Below are 27,201 nucleotides of genomic sequence, written 5' to 3'. Positions count from 1 at the left end.
AGAAGTTTGAAATCCGATTGCAACAATAAACAGCTAGCTCAAGCAAACTCTGTAATTGACATTTGGTCTTAGATTTGGGGAAGCTCAAGATGCCATGAAGCCTACCAGGACCTAGAGGTAGCCCTGGTTTGGGGATTAAATGTCCTAAATATCGGACTTGAGTTGGAACAAACTGCAACTTTTTCTTTGAGACCTTTTGTCCCTTAGTCGTAAGAGTTTTAACAGGTGAATATCATCTTGTGAGGAGGACTTAGAGGGTGATCAGAGAAGTAAATTATTTTACCTCAGTATTGTAGTAAGGTGGAGTCTCCAGAAAATTTTATATTGTCTAAGTCAGCTTTTAAATTTTGTGAGAAGTAAAAAGGACTTCCAGCAAAAATCCTGGGAGCCTTATTGTCCAGGTATACTATTATCTTTCCTAAGTAGAATCAAACAGATATTGACGAGCCTTATCAATTGGAATTACTGAATAAGGTGCTTTCATAACTGGATTATGGTGAAAAATTCGCTTTTGGTAGGGATGGATGCCAATAATATATGGGGATTAGGAACGAGAAGATGGCAGGGAGCAACATTATTATTTATTGCTCAGAGATCTTGGATTAATCTCTATCCTTGGACATTAGGTTTTCTTAAAGGTGAAGTAGGTGTGTTAAAAGGACTGGTGCAGGGAATAATAAACCCCTGTGCGTTATAGTCTTGTACAATAGATTTTATGTAAAGCTTTCTTGTTTACAGGGTATTGATTAATTTTGGGAAGAGGTTTTAAGGGATCAGTTTGGATTTTAAGGGAAAGGGGGACACTATGAATCTGTCTATGTCCATGGGGGATTTTGCCCATAGACTAGGGGACACTAAATCTAATAATGAAAATGGGTCTGAAATTTTATCTTCTTTGGTTTATAAAATACATAAGAAAGAAAAAGGGTTTGGATTTTCTTGAGAATTTGACTAGCAAGATTTTAGTTCAGGAAATTTGAACTCAAGAGGTATTTCTCCCTTTTGAGAGAAAGAAATGGTAGCATGATGTTTTTCTAGGAGATCTCATCCTAATAAGTGGACATGAGCAGATTTATCAAGGAGAAGTGGGTGTTTATCTTGCAAAGGTCCTAAGCAAAGGGGTCTAGGTTTAGAAATAAGGACACATTGTAGCTTATTTGAATTCCCGCTATTGGAATAAATGTATTACTCTGAGGAAGAGACTATTGTTTGTTGTTGTTGTTGTTGTTGTTTTATTTTGCTTTTAGGGACTACTTAATTATAGTGCAGTTGACCACTGGCAGAGTAGCTCCTGTGTTGATTAATATTATAAGAGGTTGGTTCTCAATCTGGAGAGTAGTTTCCCCCAGCCTATTTAATGGTAGAATGGGAAACAGTCCTTGTGTTTCCTCAGAACCCTGTCATAGGGATGAGACGACCCTTGGCTGGTGAAAAGCTGTAATTATCTAAACCTTTGTTATTTGTAGCAGTCCTTTCTCCAGTGGCCAGGTTTTGTTTTGAGCCTGCCTGCCTACCTTGTTCGTTCCTTTGTTCCTTCTTCTCTTTCTTTTTGTTTTTATTTATTTATTTTTTAAATAATGACAGAGTTTGATAGGGAAAGCTTGGGAGATTCCAACTGTTGAATTTGGAGACTTAAAATTTTAGTTGCCTTTCTTCTGGATTCATCGTGTGGGGTACAGGTTAACTGATGAGCTAGACTGACAAGATCAGGGTTAGGCTTTGTTTCCCAGTCTATGTGAGTTTCTACTGACTAACAGAGATAGGTCTCTGTTTAAACCATTTATAAACAATGAATTAAAGGCCACCCTGAGAAATTCAACATCCAGAGGGAGTCCAGAATTTAAAAACAATGTGGAGTCTGCTGTAGCAAGCATGAACAGATTTGGCAGGCTTCTGGGTGCCTGCCTTAATTTTGTTCCAGTCTACCAGTTTAGGAAAGCCCTTGGGATGGCAAGATGCAGCCTTTTGGCTAGGGCACAAACTTTGTCCTATAAAAGAGCTGGTGGCTGAGTTACTTGGAATTCTAAAGATTGTTCGGGGCTTTCTACATTAGCAGTTTTCATCCAATGCTGGGTTTGACGTTCTTCAACAAGCATGTAGACTAATTGACAAAGAGGAGAAGTAAGGCCAGTAAGTCTGAATCACAATACTGAATCTTCTGCAAGTCTATGAGGATCCTCAGTTACCTTGGGAAAATATTTTACCATACATAGTTCAAAGTTCAGATTTGGTCCATGGGACATAAGAAATTAATGGTTTAGTTGGATCCTCAGAAGGCCTGATTTTAAAATCAGGGGGAGTTTTAAGAGGCTCAGTTGGTAAGGTTTCAGCATTAGGGAAGAAGGGGAGTTCAGATAAACGGAAGGGTTAGAAGAGGACAGAGACGGACCTACAGAGGAGGTAGAGCAATGGGGTTAGGGTTCTGGGCCAGTGCCACTGAAGAAGCTTCAGAAGTTTTTTCAGTCTCCTTGTAGTAGTTTATTTGCTTCAGTTACTTAGAAACAGTATTTTCTAAAGTGGCAAATTTAGAATCTTGAATACATCCAGAAGCCTCTAGGTACCAATTAAAATAGCTATCCCATTCAGATTATTTAATTCTGTTGCAGCAGTCTTCTCATTTAGTCTGGAGAAAGAGCAAGTTTGAGGAGCTCAAAAGTTCCCCATGATGAACACTGAAGTTCTAAATTACCTTTGGTCAGATTGGTCAATTTAGTTAAATATGTGCATGAGGAGAGGCCATAATTTTTTAATATACAATGGGCCAGGGTCCCTGAAGGAGGGCCACCCTTAGAGCATTTTAGATGATTGGGATTCCATATTTTAGAGGTTTCCTTGAGAGCAAAAGAAAAAAAAAAAGTCTTAAATAGCCTGAAGTGTATGCTTTCAGAGTTGAAAGTTGTGTTTTATTTTATGGTGTGTCCTGCACTGGATACCATTCCTAGCCCTCCTAGCTGGTCTAATTGTCTGATTCATGACCAAGTGTCCCTTGTTGCATGGAAATTGTGTTGCATTTGGCAAACAGCTGAACGTCAACCTGGCCTGTCTCTGATTAATTTATCCTTTAATAGGAGTCTTTGGCTTTGGAGACCAAAGACTTTCATAACGAGGTGGCTAGCGCCATTTATTCGCTCAACCCATGCCCACTGATATCGTGTCTAAAAAAAATTTATTTTGCTTAACAATTCCAAAGAAATTATACTTAAATTCTAGGGTGCTTCTTACAAGACAACAAACAAACAAGTTAGAGAGCTCAACCAAACGCAGGGAGTTTGGAATCCAAGAAAAGACTTCGCAAAACAGAAAACAGACAATGACCCACAGAGTGAGGAATGCAGGAAACTCCTTGTGGACACGTTGCTGGATTCCAAGGGTTGTTCTTCAGGGGTCGTCTCCTTTGGATCCCACTTCTGACGCCAAGGGATGTCAATCTAAAAATGAGGTAAACCGAGTCGAGCTCAAAATTCTCAAAAAAGATGCATTTATTTGGATATAGCAGAGGAACTGGAATTCAGAATCTGCAGACTGCAGAAAACTACTGGTGAGCCTGCTGAGGGTTTGGGGCACGATACATTAAAGGATGGGGAATGTAAAGTGAGGGGAGTTGAGTTAGCATTTGTTAAAATAAAAAACAGAAACTAGCTTTGCAAATTCTCCAAGCAGACAAACCCAGTCCAGTCATACAAATAAAGCTCAATTCAGGTTCTTCTGTGAGATCAACCCACCCTAGGCCATTTCTTGTTCATGTCTCTGGACATTTTCCGAGGTTGGTATGAGGTAACTCCTGACCAACTTCCTTTCTTAAAAGACAACCCCAACATTATTAGTTTTCTGCAGATCAGCATTTATGAGGAATCTGTCTCTCAGTCCTTATGTTTTATTTTCTGAAGGGATGTGAGTGATATTTCCCATTTTATATCCTCTTGTTCCATTTTAGATTGAAATTCTTTCACAGTTTAAAAACCAATTTGCTGATAGTGTTAGGAAGAGGATATGGAAGTCGGTGCTGCTTACTTCCTACTGGAGGGAAGCTGAGCTAGATGTGAAAGTGGTGTCTTCCCAGAGAATAGACCATGGTAGGTCTCAGTAGGCAGGTTTCTAATTGAGTGAACTGCTATGAAATCACTTTCTAATAATCTGATTAGAAGATTTTGATTTTCCAATATCTCTCATTTGGGAAAATTGTGATGTCATAATTTCTGAAAGATCAAATGTTTGCTAATATCACTGCAGGAGCCCATTGCCCAACTTTCTCTTGCACCAACTCCTACCTCCCCACATGGGGCATTTGCTTCAGTGGGCAGGGAAGTCCTATCCCAGATATCAAGAAAGTCAGAATGATGCACTGAAAATAGGGTGTGTCAGAGCCTCGATCACTTTAAAAACCTCACCTTGTTATTCACCTGCCCCATTATCCACCAACTGTCATATTAATGAAAGCTTACAAATCCTTTCCATGGTTAAGATTTCAAAGAGACACCTACTTCCTCACCAACCTTGAGGGAATACACTATGACATTACATTAAACGCACCTGTAGTGAATAAATGTAGAATTGTCAAATTATCTTTCATTGTTATGCGTCAACAGATTTGCCAAAAAGTCACATAGAGCCCAGATGGAGAAGTGCGGCAGTCGGGGTGTTTAGATTTGCCTTTCTTTTCTGGATTGCTTTAGAAAGTTCTGGCAATCCGTATTTTTTATTCCTCCACAAAATTCTTTAGATTTATGTTACAGCAGATTATCAAGAACCAGTTCCTTAAAAACAAACAAACAAACAAAAAACCACAACCAAAAAAAGAACCAGTTCCTTGCAGCTGGAGACAGCTCCGCTCATTCGTGTCACGTGTCAGCTGGGGCTGCCCTCCCCCTGCGACCCCTGTCCACTCAGAGCTCAGGAAGGAAAGCAGCTGCGCAGGCCCTGGGGGTTCCCTCTTCCTCTTTGCTCTTCAGCCCGGGCGTGGAGTTTCCCCAGGTCCACCTTGTTGCAGAGACCCGGCCCACACTTATTTCTTCTTTCGTCTACCCCTCTCTCGTTATTTTATTTTATTTATTTATTTTTGGTTAAAACCCTTTGCCCTTGACGGTGCCTGGGGCTGACGTTACGTCGCCACCAGTTATCCCTGAAGAAGGCACAATTAGTTTCACGTGCCCAAAGTCCTCCCACGAAGGTATTTATTAGGGTAGGATTCGATTCGAATTTATATAAACCTTAAGACCTTTCCACCCCATTTAGTAAAGCAATAACGACGGCTTTCCTTTCAGGAGCTGGTAACAGACGTGATGGGAGCAGTCTGGGGAGAAGTGTCGGGTGAGTGAATTCCACCGCGGAAAGCTCGAGGCTGCTGGGAGACTTACCCGGCCTGAGTCCGTAGAGTCCCTTCTGCTCTCCATTCTCGCCTCGCCTTTATCCTCTGATTTTTTGCTTTGCCATTTTATGTGCCTGGGATGTTTTTAAGGGGCAAAGGTGAGGGATCAAGCATTGCTATTGAAGGATGTCAATGCTGAAAAGTTGAATTAAGCTTGTAAATTTATTGAATATTACTGTTTTGGAACAGGATTATAAAAAACCCAACTGTTCAAAACGTTGCTTATTAACAGCAGTATTTCATACCTTCCTGCCATTTCGGGAAGGATCCCCTGTATTTGGCAACAGGTTTTACACCCTTTTTTCCCTCCCATGAATGATCTAGTCCCCTAGGCAAGCATGACTCTCACTTGGTTCTGCTCAGAAGTTTGGCAAAAGGGTACTTTTCCAACATCCATGTTAATAGGTAGTTGGTTTTTAAGCAGAACTGATTTTCATCCAAATCCAAGATTGGAAGGAATCTCAGAGGTCATTTAGTTTGATCTCTATTCTAAGCTTTTAGTTTTTTCTACAACATATTTGATTCAGTTTTTTGCTTTTGTTTTCCCTTTCAACCCATACATTTTCTCCCACTTTCTTCTGTGGAGATGAAGAAAGGAAAGAGATACTGCAGGATTACAGCATTTTCAGATGATTCTTGACTTTAAATTTTAATGGAGTTAAATTTATGTGGTCAAGTCCTACTACAAAAGAAACCGAGACTTTTTGTAAAGATTATTAAAATAATCTTCCTATTGTAAAAGTAATGCATGCTCACCATAAAAAATATATAAAATACTAGAGAAGAAAAAAAGCCCATCTTCTGTCACTCAAAGGAAACACTACTAATACTTGATTTGTTATTTCTAGATTTTTGCTGTGTATTTTTACAAAGTTATGATCTATTTCATCTGGATTATCATTTTTGTTTTCCCCATGCACTACAGGTATTTCTCTGTATTATTTAAAACTCTCTGTAAGTATCATACTTGATACATGTATTCTCTTCCATAAACGTGTCACAGTTGAGTCAACTCTTCTTCCATAGCTGGACATTTAAATTGCTTTCCTTAATTTGAGGTAGATAATGCTCAAATGCGCGTGAAAGCAAGATCTTGGAGATTGGGTTCTAGATGTTATTTGGGGTATCACATTATTCTTTATCTTGTTTAGGATAGTGGAAGCAATGAAATAGCGAGAGGATCAGATCAAGAGGGGAAATGAATTCCTCCTGAGCAAAGGCAGTGGTTTCAGTGAATTGTGCCAAAGTCAGCCTTAGTGAACGGAGAGCTCTGTGAGTTAGCCTGTATATGTTGTGGCAAAATAAGCGAAGAACACCACTTACTATTTTTTCTTTTTAATGTGTATTTGGTGTTTTTCTGACTTGGGGTGTGAATTTGGCAGCCTCCTCCTCAGAGAAGGAGACTTGCCTGACTGAAGAGGGAGGACGAGGCTAGGTCTCCTTTGATTTAGGTTGGTAGCATGTCGCCTGCCTTGCTTGCCCTACTGTTTTCTGGGCTCCAACTACTTTGTGGGTAAATAGACGTCTTTGCCTTCTAGGGCTGTCAATCTGGCACCTTTCATCAGAACGAAATTCAGGTTAAAGCAAAAAGAAAAAAAGAAACATAACCCACAAAGAAATTTGAGGGTGGGGGCTGAGGAACAGAAGGAAATAGCAGTAGTCTACCCTTTCATTTACATGACACACATTAACCGTAACAGAGAAGTTCCAAGAGAACTGTCTTGTTCTCTTGTCTCCAGGAGCCCATGTAGGGCGCTTTAATTGCCACATTTTCAAACCGATATAATGGTGGGGATGTCTTAGTAATTACCTTAATGAGATAACACCTTTCCTTCCCTCAACCTACTCATTATCACGCCTCTTGTTCAAATTTCAACTACAAAGAACTATACTTGTAAAAAAAAAAAAAAAAGTCTGAAATGTATTGTTCCAGGTCTCATACCCTTAAAATAATCACATTGCACATCTCTTAAAAATATGAAAGAAATAGTACAACATAGGCAATTCCGATATGTTAAAGGAAAGGCTTGAGCTAAGTAAACGAAACATCTGGGTGCCCTTTAATTATTCTTGGTTGGATTCTTTCTCTTGACCTATGGTGATGCTAAGGTGCCAAAGTGATGAATTTTAAGATGTTGGGCTGTGAAGACGTGCAGCTGCAACACTGATGGATTTAGGAAGGGATGGTAACAAGGTTAGCTGCATGTGAAGTGTGAATTGAGATTTTTGCAAAGAGACTGTGATTGCAGATGGGCATAATGTTGTACCCTTGCATGAAATCTTGCTATTATTGTATAATGGTCAGACAGAGTGTGAAATGACTTATTACTTTTCTTTTATTCTTTAATGAAGTTGGTTAGAGTAGCAGTACTACTGCTAGTCAATAGTGGTAAAGCGCACACACAAAAAACTATATGACAGGTGCTGACATATTAAATATTTATTTAGTTTTGACTTTTTTCCCCTAATTTTCATGAATATCCATATGCAAACACAAGCATCTCTTTATCTGTATAGACCAATTTGCACTGATTTGCGAATCTGCGCTTACCCTCATTCTCCTGGATAAATATCCATACGGCCCCGATGCATACAAACGATTGCCACGTCCACGACGATTTCATAGCACTTTTAAATGTTTGAAAGCGCGGTCATGCTTTGGGGCTGATTCCTACCTGGAATTCGGATTTGAAAACTCTATTTGGAGTTAAGTGGGTAACATGAAATATCAGCTTATTGCAGTAGTGACTAAAAATGCTTTATGGAACAAAACATAGTAAAACCCATTTTGAGGCACACTCTCTAACATGCTGAGTAATGGGGGAGATCAAATCCGGGTTCTTCTGTTTTGTAATATAGAGTACATATCTTTCACTATATCACAGAGCCCACAATGTAAATGTTTCTTTACTGCCCAATATTGTCATCGCAAAAAGAGAACACCTTAGGCTTTACGAGTCAAAGGGAAATGATGCTATGATGTTAAAAACAAAACAAGGCAAACAAAAACCCCTCTTCCTCTGTAGTCAGTCTTCTGTTTCTAGATGTTTGTGTTAGAAATACTAAGAAATACACATTTAAAGAAAAATTGGTGGGGAGCAGCTGGCTGGCTGGCTCAGTCGGTAGAATATGAGACTCTTGATCTCAGCGCTGTAAGTTCAAGTCCCACGTTGGCCGTAAAGCTTACGTAACAAAAAAATATTTTGTTTTGGAGATGGGGGATTTTATTCACTATAGAATGATTTTTATATGGTCTATAAAATTTATAATTGTTAAAAAATTTTATTTAAATTCAGTTAATTAACATATAGTGTATTGTTTGTTTCAGAGATAGAGTTTAGTGATTTGTCAGTGGCATAGAGCACCCAGTGCTCATTACATCAGGTGCCCTCCTTAATATCCATCACCCAGTTACCCCACCCCCAACCCATAATAATTCTTTTTTAAAGAGAAAGAGTGCGTGCATGCACGTGAGCTGGGGGAGGGGCAGAGGGAGACGGAGAGAGATTTCTAAGCAGGCTCCACGCCCAGCAGAGAGCCTGATGTGGGGCTTGTTCTTACAACCCTGAGATCATGACCTGAGCTGAAATCAAGAGTCAGATGCTTAATTGGCTGAGCCACCCAGGTGGCTTGCTTCATAAAAACTCTTAGTGCATTGGTTTAATACCCTTTATATGAGTAAGCAGTATTTAGAAAAGACAGAAAAGTATGTTTTTAATATATCCCGTTACATTTGAAAATTTAGCATTCTGAAAGAAAGCTTATTTCAGTTTGTTTGCATATTTCATATTGTTATATAGTTAGACTCTGATATAATAAAAACTCTTGTTCTGTTGTTTGGAATATATGGAATGTCATACGATGTTCTTCAACGCAGATCAGCCCTCAGAAACAGAACAGTTGGCTTAGAAAAACAATGTTTAATCTTGTCTCTTAGCACAGATTTATTGACATTTCTCCCACCTTTTCTTTGGCTCAACTTGCTCCATAGGCAGAAAGAATTTCATGACCGTGAGGTTCCTCATTACTCGAAAGACAGAATGACTGAATATTTATTTGGATGAAATCTGAGAATATAACATATATCATACTTTTTTTAAAAGGGTACTATTTGTTTATTTATTTATTTATTTATTTATGTAGCAGAGAAAGGGAGGAGGGGTAGTGGGGGAGGGAGAAGAGGGAAAGGATCCTAAGCAGACACTCCTCTGAGCATGGAGTCTCGTGACCATAGATCATGACCTGAGCTGAAGCCAAGAGTTTGACACTTAACCTACTGAGGCACCCAGGTAGCCCAGTATATACCATACTTTAACAAAAAATTTCTTTTTATGGACGTATTTATCTTCCACTATAAGCCTCTTGGAGGGACTAGTCTAAGACTGAGTGGAATGAGTGTTGTTCTCAAGATTGTTCCAAGAGTACATATAGTATGGAGCACTATGCATAGAGCAGATTTTTGAGGGACTTGCACTTGTGAGGTATCTTAACCATATATTTGTGGTATTAGTTTCAGGAAAGACATGCATTCCCTCTGCTTACATGGTGACTTGGTCACATCTATAGAAAACTCAACTTTTGACTTTTGGCAGCTGTAATTAGTGGCCTTCTTTATTTGCTATTCCTTAGAGAGAGGTAGTGTGATTGGCTTGCAGTCCACTAAGATTGGCACTTCTGTAATCATGAAAACGAATCTGTGTAAGAGAATCCATTATGTGACATGGGTGAAAATCAGATCTACTACTTTATCAATCTCACATTTTTAAAACATTGGTGGAGCTGCATTAGTTGCCACTCTTTAGGAATCTGCCCCACCTTAACACCAGTGTTGTAAAACACTGAGTACTTCCTTGTTAAGAAAAGGTTTCAGCCTACTATGAATACACCGTATGGATATAACTGATTTTTCCATTTATTTCAACTGATTTTTCAGTTGATAGCTTTACCCTTGAAGTTTCCTTTCTAATTGCATTCTAGGATGAGAGATACTGGTCTTTATGTTTGAAAGTGCTTGATGGTATATTCCTTGTGGATTGGTCCAGGGAGAGATGAAATGAAACACTCAAGTCTCTAATTAAAAAAAAGTATCATTACATCTCTCAGTGCTGGTTTCTAAATTCTGGATTGTTGTCAAGAACATGAATCTGTGTATACTTCTTGATCATAGCTAGTGAATTAACATCTAACATTGTTCTCAATTTGTGTTATATATATATGTCTTTTTGTCTCCAGTCCCTAAGTCAGGGCCTACTCTAAAGTAGGGATTCAAAAAAAAAGTTCACACAATTGAATATGAAGTCATCAATAAATTAAAAACAGCAAATCCAAGTGAGGTTTGCAAGTTGAAGTATATTTCTTGAAGGGAAGAACCATGTCTGATCTTTCATTGTGCTTTAAGTACCTGGCATAATCTAGGGGTGCAATGAATGTTTGTTACCACTGTTGAGTCTAGTGATGATATAGTGCAAATTTTCTAAAATGTAATTTTAATTTTCAGGTGGTCTTAGGCTAACAGCTCGTAGATGTCAATAAGAAGAAAGCACCTGATAAAATTTTACCAGTTACAGGACATCAGCTTATTCTTTTTATTTTTTTTTAAGATTTTCTTTATTTATTTGACAGAGAGAGATATAGTGAGAGAGGGAGCACAAGCAGGATGGAGAGGGAGAGGGAGAAGCAGGCTTCCAAGCAGGGAGCCTGATTTGGAGTCTGACCCCAGGATCCCAGGACCACAACCAGAGCTGAAGGCAGGTGCCCACTGACTGAGCCACCCAGGTTATTCTTGAACTACCCAGCAGCTTATTCTTGAACTAATTGTACTTACAGCTTACATTTTATTAAACTCTCCCCTTTTATCATAGCTCTAAAGCAGTTACTTGATTCACTAGACTTACTTGTTGTTGCTTAAAATGTGTAGCAAGTAGAGAAATGCACAAAATACTCCTCTCCCAACTCTTTTCTAAAAAATGAGCCTCTTTAATAGGGATAGGAGTGAAGGCTGTTGTCAGGAACTGACTCCTCTTTCCACTTTCCATAGGATCCTACATACTAAATTGTATTGGTACATAAATTCAGGCAGCTCTGTAAGCTAAGAAAAGGAATACAGAAACCTTTAGTTTATTAACAATATTCTTAACAGGGTAATGACAACTGGGAAAATAAATTGAGTTGGCAGTTTAATAGGTATAATTCAAAGAGTAAACAGAAGCAGCTAAATTTCATGGTTAATAGTAGTACTATTGAAACAAGGCTGTTGGAAGACACTGTTAATGAAAACAGTGACTTTCGAAATGATGCTACGTTTAGCAACTATTTTTCACTAGAAGTATTTGGCATGATGTTTGGGCTCAAAATTACTATTCTGTATTGCTTAATGCACCGTTAGCTGGAATCTGAAATGTGAGTGGCAGAAGAAGAGAGAAAACTGATGCTTTTTCATGTAAGAAAGCTCGCATCTAGATTCTCTCTGTATTTTACAACACCCATATTTTAAGATGCTTGGAGAACAAAAGCATACCAATCGAGAAAAATCTGTAACATCTTGTCAGGTATTATTTATGTATTATTATTTTGTTGGAAAAGATGTGAAAATATGAAGAATTAGAAAACAGAACCGCTAAAATAAGTTCTAATGAAGCACGTTTCGAAAAAGCACACAAGGGAATAACCATGTCATGACAACACCTTTTCATTATTCTAAAAACAAATTCTGTCTGATGGTTAAACCTTATTAATTGGGCATTTTAGCTACTTACCAAAGGAATAAGACTGGAATAAGTAGCCTTTCCTTCTGAGGTGTCAGATGGAACTAGTGTTATTTTATTTGGTGATCTTCTGGTTCTCCTTAGCTATGTATCTTCTGGAAAGAGTGAAGAATATGTGGAAGGAATATATTATTGGTGTATTTGAATATGGCATCTTCAGATTTCCCAGACACTTTCAGTACCAAGGTATTCGAGAAAAAAATTGAAGAAACAAGAAGGAACTTTAGAGACATGGTAACCATCCCCAGAGCACTACAATGATTCATAATTCACAAGAGAGCTAGGCTCAAGTGGATCATACTTTCTATGGTACAGATGGGATTAATATGGCACGTCATAGATACAACATGTTTATAACAAAGAAGACCATGTTTCAGCTCCCTCCTGCTATGTTAAGGTTTAGGAGAAACAACACTGGAATGTATTTTAAGCTTCCAAATTAAAAAAAAAAAAAAAAGACCAGTAGTTATTACTGTCCAAAGGCAGAGATAATTTTGGAATTATTTAGTTCTTTTCTTAGGGCGCTGAGGTCTCCTCACACCGTAACATTGCTATGATTCATGTTTACTGCTTGTGAAATGCTGAAACGTGTGACCACCTTTTCAACTTAGAAGCTATCTTGCTGGCATACAGACTTCAAAACGATCTGTCCCTTGACTGAGTTCTAACTCTAGAAATGAAGCACATCCTCAAATGTTTATTTGCTTGTACTTCCTAGATACATCTGTGAGACTTCTGTGAGTTGTGGACTGCAGAAGCATGGCTGGGGAGATTACCGCAAGAATACCTATGGGGCAGGTGAGCCAGTTTCTGGGATCATTCTACACTTCCCATTCTGTACGTCAGTGCCTTTTCTCTGCTTGCTTATTTGCTTTTTTTTTTTTTTTTTTAAAGGTTGTATTTATTTATTTATGAGAGTGAGTGCATGAGTTGGGGGAGGGAAAGAGGGAGAGGTGGAGAGAGAGAGAGAAGGAATCCTCAAGCAGACTCCCTGCTGAGCACAGAGCCCCATAGGGGGCTTGATCTCAAGACCCAGAGATCTTGACCTGAATGGAAAACCATGAGTTTCGAGTTTTTGCCCTTAACGGACTGAGACACCCCCTCTGCTTTCTTTAATTTGCTTCCTTTTTCCTCCGGCTCTTTCTACAAATCCATTTTACCTTCATGTAGTACTTTTGTCATTCTTTTGTATATCTGATTACTTGTCTGTTTTTCTCCTTAGACTATAAGCCTTTTGAGGACATCTGATACACATTTAAGAAATTTCCTCAGCGCCTGTCAGAGATGCTCAATAAATGTTTATCGAGCTCCCACCAACTAATATTCTTATCTTGCAAATTATGTATGAGGCTTTCGGGATTATTAAACTCTAGAGTAGGGCTTTTTTTGTTTCTTCTTAGTATCTGCATGTACGAATTTAAATTTCTAATTTAATTTAGACCTAATATGTAAGAGTGATTGGTTGCGATTAACAACACAATGCTAATGGGAATAATATTAAATGTTTGGCAGGTCAGAGTCCCCTGTACAGCTTCTTATTTACCAGCTGGGGCCTGTGGTTTGTAAAGATTTTTCTGCAAAACTTAAGACTGGAGATTAATTCTCTGTTCCTTTTCTATAGCAGCCAAGAAAGACTGGAATATAGAATCTTAGGGAAATTGGAGCTGTGAAATCTTGTGACCTAATTCTTTCCTAAAAAAATATTTATAATACATATGTGTATGTATATACATATAATATATGGTATAAATATATAAAATAATATTTAATATATAATGTATATAACTATGCATAATTATGGAGAGGGCAAGAAAAAGAAAGGTGTTTCTCATTCGTAGGTTTTGGGAAACTTTAGTAAAATTTATTGGTGAAATATCTAAGAAATATAAGTCTTGGCATTTACCAACTATTTTGACTATGTATTCTGGCTATTATGAAGTCATTTTTGGTATTTATTAAAATGCTCTCTTGGCTCCCAGTTTATTACTGGTTCATCTAATTTGAAGGGATAATTAGACAGTTCTGATGGATGAATATTAAAATGTGTCTGGTTTCCTTACGTGTTCTGCTAGGGTTCTGTCCAGTGTTTCTCTGCAATGCCAAACCACCAGGGTATCTTGGCAAAGAGAGTCTCCAGGCTTTGGCAATAGAGGATGGGCCTACATTTTTCTCAACTGCCCAAATACTCTGTGACTTTCCGTCTCAGCAGGCGTCCCGTTCTCTTCCGTAGCAACAGTACATTTGGGGGATTACTGCGTGTTTTTTCTCCTCCCTCCTGTGGGAGAATACCACTATTTCTAAGCTGAGATAAATCAGGTCACTGGCAAGAATTCAGTATGGCCCTGTTCAATGCTGTTTCTATTTGATACAGGCCTTCTTTTGGTGCGAGAGAGGGGAAAACACAAGCAAATTCAATACAATGTCAAGTTCAAGCTTGTATTTTCTTTTCCTATTGGGGGTTGTGTGTGTGTCAAAAATGAAATCTCTCCTTTACAAAATAAGCATAGATATAAGTAGCATGTCAAGAACTAATCGTCAAAGTTAAGATCATTTTCATAGAATACTCTTATTAAACCAAAAATTTACAATGGATAAGGATCAGATAACTTAAATGATGCAAAATGCCTTTTCTTTTTTTTTGAGTATTTCACTGAAAGCATTTTATGGTACATGGATTGTTTTACTGTGAACATTTCCAGTGATTGGTACAAACCTTTGCCAATGAATGACAAATTTACATACACTTCATGTCAGCCAGCAATATTTTGCAGCTTTAATTGCTTTAGCTTCAGGCATTCCATGTCAAAATAGAGTGTTTAATGTCCTGCAAGTTGTTCTGTTTCTTTGCAACATTAAATTATTCTGTAATTTGCCTGTTTTCCTTCTAATGCATTGTCCATTAAGTCCTTTAATAATTTATAATAGAAGATTTATGATGCAACTTTATTTATTTATTTATTTTTAAGGATTTTATTCATTTATTTGACAGACAGAGATCACAAGTAGGTAGAGAGGCAGGCAGAGAGAGAGGAAGGGAAGCAGGCTCCCTGCTGAGCAGAGAGCCCGATGCAGGGCTCGATCCCAGGATCCTGAGATCATGACCTGAGATGAAGGCAGAGGCTTTAACCCACTGAGCCACCCAGGCGCTCCTGATGCAACTTTAGAAAACATGTGCAGCTTCCTTTTTAGAAAGTTCAGGGGAAAACTCATGATATACTATATGGTGGCTAGCTGAACATAATAAAAAAAAATTAAAATAGGGAAAGAAAGTTCTGGGTGTCAAGAAGACCGGAAGACCTGAAATGAATTTGCATAAATTGTTTACTCCTACTTATATCTCAGTTAAAGGGATCTTCTTTTATGTTGTCAAAGTTTTGTTTTAATGTGAAGCATTCTGTTTAATACTAATAGATAGGTAATATCATACTAATTTTTAATTTTTTTCTTTTTTTTAAAAAAGATTTTATTTATTTATTTGGCAGACAAAGATCACAAGTAGGCAGAGAGGCAGGCAGAGACAGAGAGAGGGGGAAGCAGGCTCCCTGCTGAGCAGAGAGCCCGACGTGGGGCTCGCTCCCAGGACCCCGAGATCATGACCTGAGCCGAAGGCAGAGGCTGAACCCATTGAGCCACCCAGGTGCCCCTAATTTTTAATTTTATGTAAAATAGCATTTTTGCTTTAAAAAACTCCAGGTGGGCAATAAAGAATCCATTAAAAGGATATGGATATTATTCTATGGAGCCAAGTAATTTTAATGATAAGTTGATTCTATTCAGCAAAGTCTGAGAGAATGAGACTAGAAAAAGTTATTTGTGACCATTTAGTTAAGCCAAGTTCGACAAAGAAACATCAGCTCAGGGGCAGTTGGTTGGGCGACTCAGTTGGTTGGGCGACTGCCTTCGGCTGAGGTCATGATCCCAGAGTCCTGGGATCGAGTCCTACATCAGGCTCCAAGCTCCATGGGGAGTCTGCTTCTCCCTCTGACCTCCCCTCTCATGCTCTCTCACTCTGTCTCTCTCTCAAATAAATAAAATAAAATTAAAAAAAAAAAAAAGAAAGAAACATCAGCCCAGAAACACAATCTTTGATGTGTCTTTGGTTGTCATAGGTTTGAAGCATATTGAAAAAATAATCTTCAGCTTACATTATATCTGAGTGTTTTCATTTTTTTTAAAGACTTATTTATTTATAAGTAATCTCTACACCCAGTATGGGGCTTGAACTTATGACCCCAAGATTAAGAGTCGCACACTCTTCTGAGTAAGCCAGCCAGGCATCCCTGAGTATTAACATATTTCACAGTTAGGATTTTATCTGATGTCCTTTTGTAAAGAATGGCCCTTTCTCAGTTCCTGTTTCTGATGTGGTATTGCTATGTGCATGTATATTGTGTCTTAGGTAATAAAATAGCAAAACTCAGATAAATGTATAAAAGCTAAAGAATGTCAAACATCTTTTCTTCTCTATGATTAATGTCATGTTCAAAGATAGCCTATTCTTTAATTATGTACAATATGATCGTTTAAAATAAGTTTCAAATGAATAACGATAACACATTCCTCAGGAGAATCCAATGTCTCCCTGCTCAAAGTAGTGTTAAAATCTTAAAAGACCAAAAAGGATTTATCTCTTCTGTTTTGAATACTTCTCTTTGCCAAGATGAGAAGTTCTATTTAAGACATGGAAAATGAAAATTTATATATCCACATATTATAAAGTTACCTTTAATAGTACCTACCTCTTGTGCCTTCCTCTTGTCATGAGGGTGTTTCTTCAATGATTGTATTTACTATCAAGTTTCCACAGTACCCTTGGACAAGTTTAGCTATAATTGGGTTATTGGGCCTTTGTGATCCTTAAAACAGATTCAGATAATTATATAACTGGTGTCTTCAGAATTTTGGAGTGCTGTAGTGGCACCTAGGTGGCTCAGTCGATTAAGCGTCTGCCTTTGTCTTACATCTTGATCCCAGGGTACTGGGATCAAGTCCAGCATCGGGCTCCCTGCTTCTCCCCCTGCTTGCCACTCCTCTTGCTGTGCTGTCTGTCTCTCTCTCTCTCTCTCTGACAAATAAATAAAATCTTAAAAAAAAAAAAAAAAAAAGAAAGGAATTTTGGAGTGCGGCAGCAATTTCTAGTCACATCTTACCTAATGATATAGTCAACCCTTTTAATAAATTTTTTTAAAGAAAAGATTTATTTATTTATTTATTTGAGAGAGAGAGAGAGAGGCCCATTTTCAAAGGTGAGGTGGGGACATCGTTGAGGGGAAGGGAGGAGCAGAGCGTGAAGGAAGGGAAGAGGGAAGGAATCCCAAGCAGACTGTGTGTTGAGTGTGGAGCCTGACGGGGGCTCCATCTCAGGACCCATGAAATCATGACCTGAGCTGAAACCAAGAGTCAGCTGCTCAACTGACTGAGCCCTGCCGATGTCCCCAGGCTTTTTATAACTTTGAACTCCTAGAGAAAAGTACATTGTCTGATTAAATAATTTATAATTAAATAATCTCCAGAGACTCTATCTCTTGATAGTTCCTCATATGGAAGAACACTTCACACTTAAATGGTATTTGTGAATCAACTATAATATTTACTCTGGTGTTTAAAAATAATGTATGATGACACTTTATTTGAAGTATTTGAGCACCTTCACAAGGCTTGTCTCCAATGGCTTTACCTTTAATATTTCATTTGTGGGGAGAGTATCTTTTTTTTTTCCTTTTAAGATTTTATTTATATATTTGAGAGAGAGAGTGAGCACAAGCAGGGAGAAAGGGCGGAGAGAGAGAGGAAGAAGCAGCTTCCCTGCTGAGCAGGGAGAGGATGCTGGCCCGATCCCAGGACCCTGAGATCATGACCTGAAGGGAAAGCAGATGTATAACTGACTGAGCCACCCAGGCACCCCTTGTGGGGGTAGTATCTTAAGGGAAAGGTTGACCAGAGTACTTATTTTATATTAGTAGGATTTCCCCCATTATAACCTTAGTTGATCACTTATCAAGAAAGTTCTTTAATTTTCTTTTCTTTTTCTTCCTTCCCTTCCTTTCCTTTCTTGATAGGAGGATTAAAAGAAAATACATGTGCAGCAAAACTAATACAGTACCATACCTGGATTTGGTGAGCTCGAATTCCTTGCTGACTTAGACTATGAAGCGAGGAACCTATATCTGCCTTGACCTTTGAAAGCCTGAATTAAATGTTACAGGCTTACAGTTACAGCCTTTTCAACTTCATGTTCCCCGAACTGCCTGGAATAAATTCAGAAGAGGAAGGAATATACCTTAACCGACAGCAAACTCCTTTATTGCATCGGAAGAGAGCATATTTGCATTATCAGGCAAATTGGAGTTATTGGCCATAACAGAGATGTTCTTTCATTTCTCTGTTTATTTCATTTCTGATGGAAACTCAGGCCAGAACATTTTATGAAGCAATGTTGAGATAAATATGGCCTAGCAATTCTAAGAGGGAACTCCCTACTGCTTGCTAATTTCAGGATGTCCAGGGTAATTAGAACAGTCCTCCAACCAAAAAAGGAGGAAGCTGTGTAAGTAAAAATCTCTTATTCTTCTGCTTGCTTCTTCAGGCCCATGCCTTTTTTCCTTGCTATCTTTTTGGAATCCTAAGGAATAACGTGATACTCCATCACGTGCCTGGGGTGGGGAGGGTGCAGGAAGGGTGAGGAGAGGGGTGCTTGTGGCTACATTTCTGTATTGAATTTAATTTTTCATTGATAATTAGACTCTCAAAGCCACCTGATATTTTTGACCAGCAGGAAACAAAAGCCCACTGATTGACTCAGGGGATGCCGGGGAGCGGCCCCCACTGTGCTCACACAGCTTCTCCACAAAGACTAAAAACAAGAGCTGTGGCAAATTGGATCACCATGCAAGTTCCAACTGGCCCATTGTGTACAAGTAGTAAATTGGGAGCTGATATTTCTGAGAACTATTTATTAGCAAAGCTTGGTGTTTTACTCCCTCCCTCCCCCGCCCTCTTTCCCGCTGCCCTCAGTTGTTTTTTTCTCTTTTCCTTTCTGTCTTTTATTTTCAGCAGACTGCTTTTTATCGAGTTAAGTGAACAATCTAAAGCACTTAACAAAAAATTCAGGTAATTATCCAAAGAGTTGTCCAGACTAGAAACATACTGATTATATGTGACAAATTGAATAAAAAATTTTTCAGTAATCTTAACAGGAATTTATGTGTGCATAATGGCACAAAATGCAAAAGTGGAATGACATTTGCAAGAGTTTACTGAAATGCAAGCAAAGAGAAAAAATCCTTCAAATTCAAGCCTACTGCTACATATATTAAGATTTGTAAATGAAGATGTCTCAGTGACAGCTTCTGATGGAGTGATCAGTTCTAACCATTTAGTACAAAAAAGGTGTGAAAATACTAGCCTGTGGCCAGTTAGCAGAAATTGTAGTTATACAAGTCTAGACCTGCATGTCTTACAGAAGAATTGATAACTCTGGAGTTTTTTCAATTTGAGTAATACAGAGAGGGAAAAAATGGAGTCTGTTTCATTAGTTGCTTATATATGTTCCATTTTGAGAGTTTTAGCTTTCGTTGAGTTGGGAATATGGTATTATTTCTACTACCAATATCATAGAGAAAATGTATACAGAAGGCTGTATGACAGCATAAATAAATAAAATTTCTATTAATCTTTCCCAGCAAAGTTTTCAAGGTGATAGCGGTTCATTTTATGGACACTTACTCATTTGATCTTTTATGGAAACCACTACATTAATGCATTTTTATCTCCATGTACTTCCATTTTCCACCAGTGTATAATTAATTCTATGACTTAAAGAGTTGATTTGGTGAGAAGAGCTCAGACGAACATGGTTAAATCCTGGTGTTCCAGCCAGGGAGCATCATGGGTACAAGTAAATTCTGGTCATTATTTTGTATCTGAGTATTACTACTCAACCATCAAATATCAAGAAATGCCATGGTGTCCAGTAATGTACTAGGTGTTGCAGGGGATGAGAAGAGTTTGCGGCTTGGTTTCAGACATTCAGAAGTTTATCATTTAGTAGGTAAACAGAAGTTACCAACAAAAACAATGAACAAACTCTTCAATTAAAGAGCTTGTGAATATGATATTGCAGAGGTAATCAGTATTTGAATGCCTATTTAGATATTCTTTTTTTTTTTTTAAAGATTTTATTTATTTATTTGAGAGAGAGACAGTGAGAGAGAACATGAGCGAGGAGGTCAGAGGGAGAAGCAGACTCCCCGTGGAGCTGGGAGCCCGATGTGGGACTCGATCCCGGGACTCCAGGATCATGACCCGAGCCGAAGGCAGTCGTCCAACCAACTGAGCCACCCAGGCGCCCCTATTTAGATATTCTTATTGAAAGAATTGAAGTCTAGTCCTTCTTAACCTGATAGCCAGCATAAGGTGGGTGGGGTTATTGTGCCTCAGAAAATCATAATAGGGGTGCCTGTTTTTTTAAAGAAAAACAATTCCATTTGGTTCTTGGAAATCAAAGCAGACAACAGACACTCAGGATTCAGGGACAGTGAACAATCTCACAGATGAGGGGGATGTTCTTAGAGTATGGAACATTATAGAAAACTATTCAATTTTTGCCACCACAGATTTTTTTTTTTTTTTAATGGAGAGAACTTGAAGATGAGCAAAATGAAGTATATTCATAGTAAGTCTCTGATTGGGTTGCTGTAGGCCTAAGTGACATAAGTCCTATAAGGTGGCTGGTACATACTATGTTTTTAAGAAATACAAGTTGTAAAAAAAAAAAAAAAAAAGAAAAGAAAAGAAAAGAAGAAATATGAGTTGTTTTTAAAATAAAGCTGTCAGGAAAGGGGGTAGTTTCTCAGGGCCTGGGAATGGAGAGTGAGATGGAAGCGATGGTGCATGCTTTGGCTCTCTGGGCTCTCAGGGGCCCTGGTGGCTATATGGCCATAGATCTGTCCTCTGTGACCCTCTTTGCACTCTCTGGGCCTGGCATTCTCCTTACTGTCTTAGTCCTGGCATCTAATATCTGTCTCCCTTCCTGTCAGCACAAGAAATAGAACTAATTTCCAGGTCCCATAGACTCTTCTCTGCAGCATTTGACATTTTTGTGATTCTTTGGGATCTTCCAAAAGAAGAAAAAAATCCCCTCTTTCCTTGGTTTCTGGGATAATCACACTCTCATTTTTCCCACTTTCCTCTCCGTTTTTTTTTTTTTTAAGATTTTATTTATTTATTTGACAGAGAGAAATCACAAGTAGATGGAGAGGCAGGCAGAGAGAGAGAGGGAAGCAGGCTCCCTGCTGAGCAGAGAGCCCAATGCGGGACTCGATCCCAGGACCCTGAGATCATGACCTGTGCTGAAGGCAGCGGCTTAACCCACTGAGCCACCCAGGCGCCCCTCCTCTCAGTTTTCTGATGAGTTCTTGAGTTTCATCCTCTGAGAGCATGCTTATCCCTCACGTTTTTTTCCCAAACCCAAGTCCTCTTCTCAACCCCCCCTTTCTTGAACTCTACAAAGCCTCCAGTGAGATTCTTGTCCTCTCCCCCCACGATGTCGGTTCTCATCGGATGCCCAACAGTTCTTCATACCCAGCCCCAGCCTCTCACCAAGGAAGTTGGTTTTTCCTTATAGCGTCTGTAGTTGTCTTAAATGCAATGTGTCCATATAGAATTTATTTTCCACTGTGTTCCTTCTCCTGTATTCTGTATTTATGTTTATGGTATTCCTACCACAGAGCATTTAAATGTGCCAATGTGCCTGGGACTGAAGGATTTCCCAGGACACAAGACTTTCACTGTGAAAACCACCAAAGTCCTGAGCAATCCAGGACTCACCAGACATATCTGAGTTTTCCTCTACTTTTCTTTTTCTTCATCTCTTACCTTTGAGTCGTTACCAGGCTCAGAGTATCATGTCGCAGAACTCTGTCTTGAAACCTACCCTTTTTTTAAATTTTCCATATGACTGTGTGCGTTCAGGCCTTTATTATTTTGTATCTGGAGTATTATAATAAAGTCCCACCTGGTATTTTTTACTATAATCTCGCTTGTCACTGGCAGAGTAGTCTGCGTAACTGCAGGTCTAATCATCATGGCATTATTAAACAATAAGCCAAAATGTTAGGAAGTGATAAATCCATGGAGAAAATTGAGTTCTGCCATAGATTAGAGGGTTTTAGCTCTTCAACCAGGCCACAGGAACCCTGTGACTCTGAAAGGGACTGATTGTAACCTCAGTATAATAAATCTCTGTTAGAGATCAACACAATTTTCTCCTCAGCTTCTGGATCAATTTTTTCCCCTCTGCCTGGACAGCAGTGCTTGCTTTTTAGAAATTGCTATGGGAACATCAGCTTGCATCAGAGTTGAATCAAAATAAGAAAAAAATTCTGTGATTATTGGTATACAAAGAACTAGATATTAGTGATAGGGAAAGGGGATAAGAAAGAAAATATAAATTTTAACCAAGAAACAAATTAGAAATTTTGCTACTTGGGAATATTATCTTAAACACACCCAAAGCAGCTCACCTCCCCACACCCTGTTCTAGGACCTGTCTCTTGCTTCAACTAGTCTTACTAGTGGTGACATCATTTTTTGTTAATAGCATGCTCCTTGTGTCAAGTACATGAACTTGGAGTGGGCGGGTTTTTTTTTTTTTTTTAATACATCCATAAGGTCTTTGATATTCTTTTCTTTTAAAAGATTTTACTTTCTTGGGGCACCTGGCTGGTTCAGTGGGTTAAGGCGTCTGCCTTTGGCTTGGTTCCTGGGACCGAGCCCTGCGTCAGGCCCTCTGCTCAGCAGGGAGCCTGCTTCCTCCTCTCTCTCTGCCTGCCTCTCTGCCTACTTGAGATTTCTGTATGTCAAATAAATAAAGTCTTAAAAAAAAAAAAGATTTTACTTTTTTAAGTAATCTCTACACCCAACATGGGGCTTGAACTCACAACCCTGAGATGAAGATTTGCTCGCTCCTTCTGCTGAGCTAGCCAGGCGCCTCAAGTTTTTGATATTATCTCTCTCTCTCTCTCTTTTTTTTTTTTTAAGATTTTATTTACTTACCTGACAGAGATCATAAGTAGGCAGAGAGGCAGGCAGAGAGAGAGGGGAAGCAGGCTGCCCACTGAGCAGAGAGACTAATGAAGGTCTCCGTCCCAGGACCCTGGGATCATGACCTGAGCTGAAGGAAGAGTCTTTAACCCACTGAGCCACCCGGGTCTCCCAAGTCTTTGATATTCTATCCTATACAATGTGGAGCTCAATTCTCTTCCTCTTGAGTGACTTGCTTCTAATGAATAGAATATGTCAAGACTGACATAGTTGTGTCTTTAAGACTGTCATTAAAGGGATTGTGACTTCTTCCTTGCTGTCTCTCAGATCACTCATTCTTGGGGAGGCCAGCTTGAATGTTATGGCAATGTTCTCCTTATGGAGGTATCTACGTGGGGAGGTACTGAGGCTTCCTGAGCACAGCCAGAGCTAACTTGGCAGGTATGTGAATGAATTATCAGCGTGGAAACAGGTCTGCCTCTCCCACTCAAGCCTTCAGCTGACCGTAGACTTCGTTAACATCTAGACTGCAAATCATAACTAACATCTAGACTGCAAATCTGGTTCTGAACCAGAACCACCTAGCTAAAGCTGCCCCCAGATTCCTGACCCATGAAACTGTGTGAGATAATAGGTGTTTCTTATGGGGAGCCGCTAAGCTTTGGGGTAATTTATTATGCAGCAATAGGTAACTAATACAGAGTAATTTTTACTTGATCCTTTCTCTCCTAGTTCTTTCCTTTTGACCCTTTTCCTGAAGATTCAGCCCCTCAGATCGTAATACATTTTGCTGATTCTTCTGCAAAGAAGCTCTATTCTTTACCGCTCACTTACTGTATTTCTGCTCTGTTGTATTCCTTCATTTCTGAAACCTTGGCCTACCATCCACTCATTCTGAGGGTCTGCCCAGCCTCCACTGTGCAGAGACCACTCTTCATAGTTCTCTTGCATTTTATAATAACTTGTGAGCAGAAAGACTAACTGCTTTTTTGTTCTGGTTAATCTTTCCAAGGATGCAGATTTGCTTACTGTCCAGTATAATAAAATGATATCTTCCAAGGTACCTGGGTAGCTCGGTTGGTTAAGCATCTACCTTTGGCTCAGGTGCTGATCCCGGGTCTCTAGGATTGAGCCCGGAGTCAGAGTCGGGCTGCCTCCTCAGCGGGAAGCCTGCTTCTCCCTGCCTCTCTGCCCCTCCCCCTCCTCGTGCTCTCTAACTCTCTCTTAAATAAATAAATAAAATCTTAAAAAAAATACTATTGTCCTCTGGCGCAAAGGTCAGACAGGCTTGCTTTATTGCCCATTAGATAAGCTTTGGGTTTCATGAGTTCAGTATTCCTCAGCTGTGAGGCAAACCTACCATATCCTTCAGTGGGATCTATTGAGGCCCTTCTCTATCACCCCTGGCATTTGGAGAGTAGGAGTAACCCAAACTGAAATGGTGCTTAGGTGGCTGGTTGTGCCTTGGACAAGTAGGACCTTTGTCTGATGCAGGATCTCATGGCTCCTGTGGGCTCCCTTGTCAGCGTGCAAGAATGGTAAAGCTCAGACTCTTCGTAGTTCTTGACAGTTTTGACCTGCTCTCCTCAGTCCCACCTGAAGTTGTAATCATGCCTCTATTCTGTTCTCTCCTTCAGTGACCAAATGAAAACAGACTACATGTGCTAAATCTCTAACTGCCGCCCATTCTGATTGCATTTGGTTTTGTTCTGAACACTTCTTCGTAAACGCTGCCGGCGAATCTCAAGCACACTCTTCTCATTTCTGCCTTGGAACTCCAGAAGGTGGCTCTAGTTTTTTCTGTGACATCTTCCGTGTATTCTTCTCCCTGGAACCATTACCTCTACCCCTTATACATGTGTGAAACTAACCTTTTCTGGGAAATAGTTACCCATTGTTCTTTCCCTTTTTGTGGTCATCAACTGAGTCCCCCTTACTCCATCCTTGCTTTCTCTTGCTTCCCTCTACCACTTTTCTCCTCCGTGTTACACAACAGTAGTTAATGGGAGATGTCTATGTAGGTTTTAAAAAATCATCTGTTAACTGGATAGATGTCTTTTTCCTATAGAGGGTAAGAAACTCCTTGAAAGCGAGGGACTTGGAATTTGTCTTTATTTAAGATTCTATTTATTTGAGAGAGAGACAGAGAGAGGGAGAGAGCATGAGCTGGAAAGAGAGGGAGAAGCAGGCTCCCGCTGAGCAGGGAGCCTGATGCAGGGCTCGATCCCAGGGTCCTGGGATCATGACCTGAGCTGAAGGCAGCCGCTTAATCGACTAAGCCACCCAGGTGTTCTGGAATTTGTTTTCTTTCTTTCTTCTTCTTCTTCTTTTTAAAGATTTTATTTATTTATTTGACAGACAGAGATGACAAGTAGGCAGAGAGGCAGAGAGAGAGGAGGAAGCAGGCTCCCTGCTGAGCAGAGAGCCCGATGTGGGACTCGATCCCAGGACCCTGAGATCATGACCTGAGCTGAAGGCAGAGGCTTTAACCCGTTGAGCCACCCAGGCGCCCCCGGAATTTGTTTTCTTAGTAAGACATTCAGGTCTGGAGAATCCACTTGACATCGTGGTTACTTACGCAGTGCTGGCAGACCCATGTTGTCTGGTTTCCTGGGATAATCTGAATCTCATCTGGTGACCTCACCTTGTTTCTCAGACACAGACTGAGAAGCTCTGAACAGGCACTGAAATCACATCCATCCCAAGAAGCCCCTGGCAACCCTGGAACTGGCCTGTGGCTGCTCCTGCAGAGCTGTTTTTTTTTTTTTTTTTTTTTTTCAGCCCAAATCTTTCTTAACAGTCTTAGCCTTTATCCACGACATCTTACCCTTTACCTCAGGCTCCTGTAGTGTAAACCGTCCTCTGGAGGAAAAAATCACCAAAGCTCTTCAGTCTTTTGTCCATTGGCTAACTCGTAAGTTCTCATTCTTATGCCCTTTAATGCTCTCCCTCTGAGATAAGATTGGGCTCCTTGGTTTCATATTGTTTTCTGTGGGAAAGCATTAAAAATAAGAACTAAACAAAAAGTTTTACTCTGAGGAGATTTTTTTTTTCTTTTTGGGGTCTCTTCTTTTGGAGGTTTAATCTAGTCTGCAAACACAGAATCTGGCTTCCTCTGTCCTTTGCTCCATCTAGCCGCACTCCTGGAAGCTCAGTCCTTGTGGGCAGTTTTGTTTTTTGGTATTGGGGGAACTTTTATATATAGCTTTTTAGAGATCATCTCCCTTCTCCACACCCACTCCACTGCGGGCTGGTGAACTTGAAGCCCCGTGTGTCCCTGTGTGCGCACGTGCACACATTAGAAAGAGAAGAAGAGATTTCTCACCAAGCAGGCTCTTTCCCGTGCCCTAAGCTAGTTTTGGAATCTGTGAGAAGGGTGAGGGAGCGCAGGGTGAATTTGTCCTCCTGATGGGTCACGTGGCCAGCGGCTTCTTCGATTCCATCAAGTTATATAATAGCAGTTTTCCCTACCAGTTTTGTGACTTACCTTTTTAGAATTTGAATGGATTTGAGGGCTAATAGGTAAAGTAGTGAGAGATAGGAAATTATGGCTCATTTTCATTGGTGGCAGGAGGGGATTCATAACTACAGACATTTTACTGATAAAATGACATAATATATAAAAAATGCAATAGACATTTTTTATTGTCATTTCTTACTATGTATGAAATTGTCTCCAATGTAAGTTTTAACCTGATTAAATGTGATAGACATTTAAAAATCTATGTAAATTCAAAAAAATTCTCTTTATGTACACTGTCTTTTGTCTAGAATCTAGCAAATTTGTACTTTTCATCGCAGGACTTCTGCTTAACCTAGTAATTAAAAACAACCAAAAAAGAAATACAAACCAAGGCAACTACAAACACCAATATTGAATAAAGCTTAAAAAGAGAAACAAAACAAACAAACGAAAGAAACAAAAATAAAAAGAGAAACAGGATAACTTTTTCCCTTTGAAAATGCAGAATGAATATTTAAGTTAGTGCTTCCCCCCCCCCCAAAAAAAAAAAAACCCCAAGAAAATAA

At 39.4% G+C, this 27,201-nt stretch overlaps 1 long non-coding RNA gene across 1 annotated transcript; it reads left to right on the top strand.

The window, feature by feature from the left end:
• Positions 1–5,258: 5,258 nt before the first annotated feature.
• On the top strand, positions 5,259–13,756 carry LOC131809004 (uncharacterized). Its single transcript, XR_009345022.1, has 3 exons — positions 5,259–5,307; positions 12,848–12,927; positions 13,352–13,756. It is a non-coding gene; the product is annotated as an uncharacterized LOC131809004 (long non-coding RNA).
• The last annotated feature ends 13,445 nt before the right edge of the window (positions 13,757–27,201 follow it).

Source organism: Mustela lutreola, chromosome 10, assembly GCF_030435805.1.
Source record: "Mustela lutreola isolate mMusLut2 chromosome 10, mMusLut2.pri, whole genome shotgun sequence".
Lineage (NCBI taxonomy): Eukaryota > Metazoa > Chordata > Mammalia > Carnivora > Mustelidae > Mustela > Mustela lutreola.
Note: the sequence above shows the minus strand (reverse complement) of the source record. Positions and strands in the feature narration are given on the sequence as shown.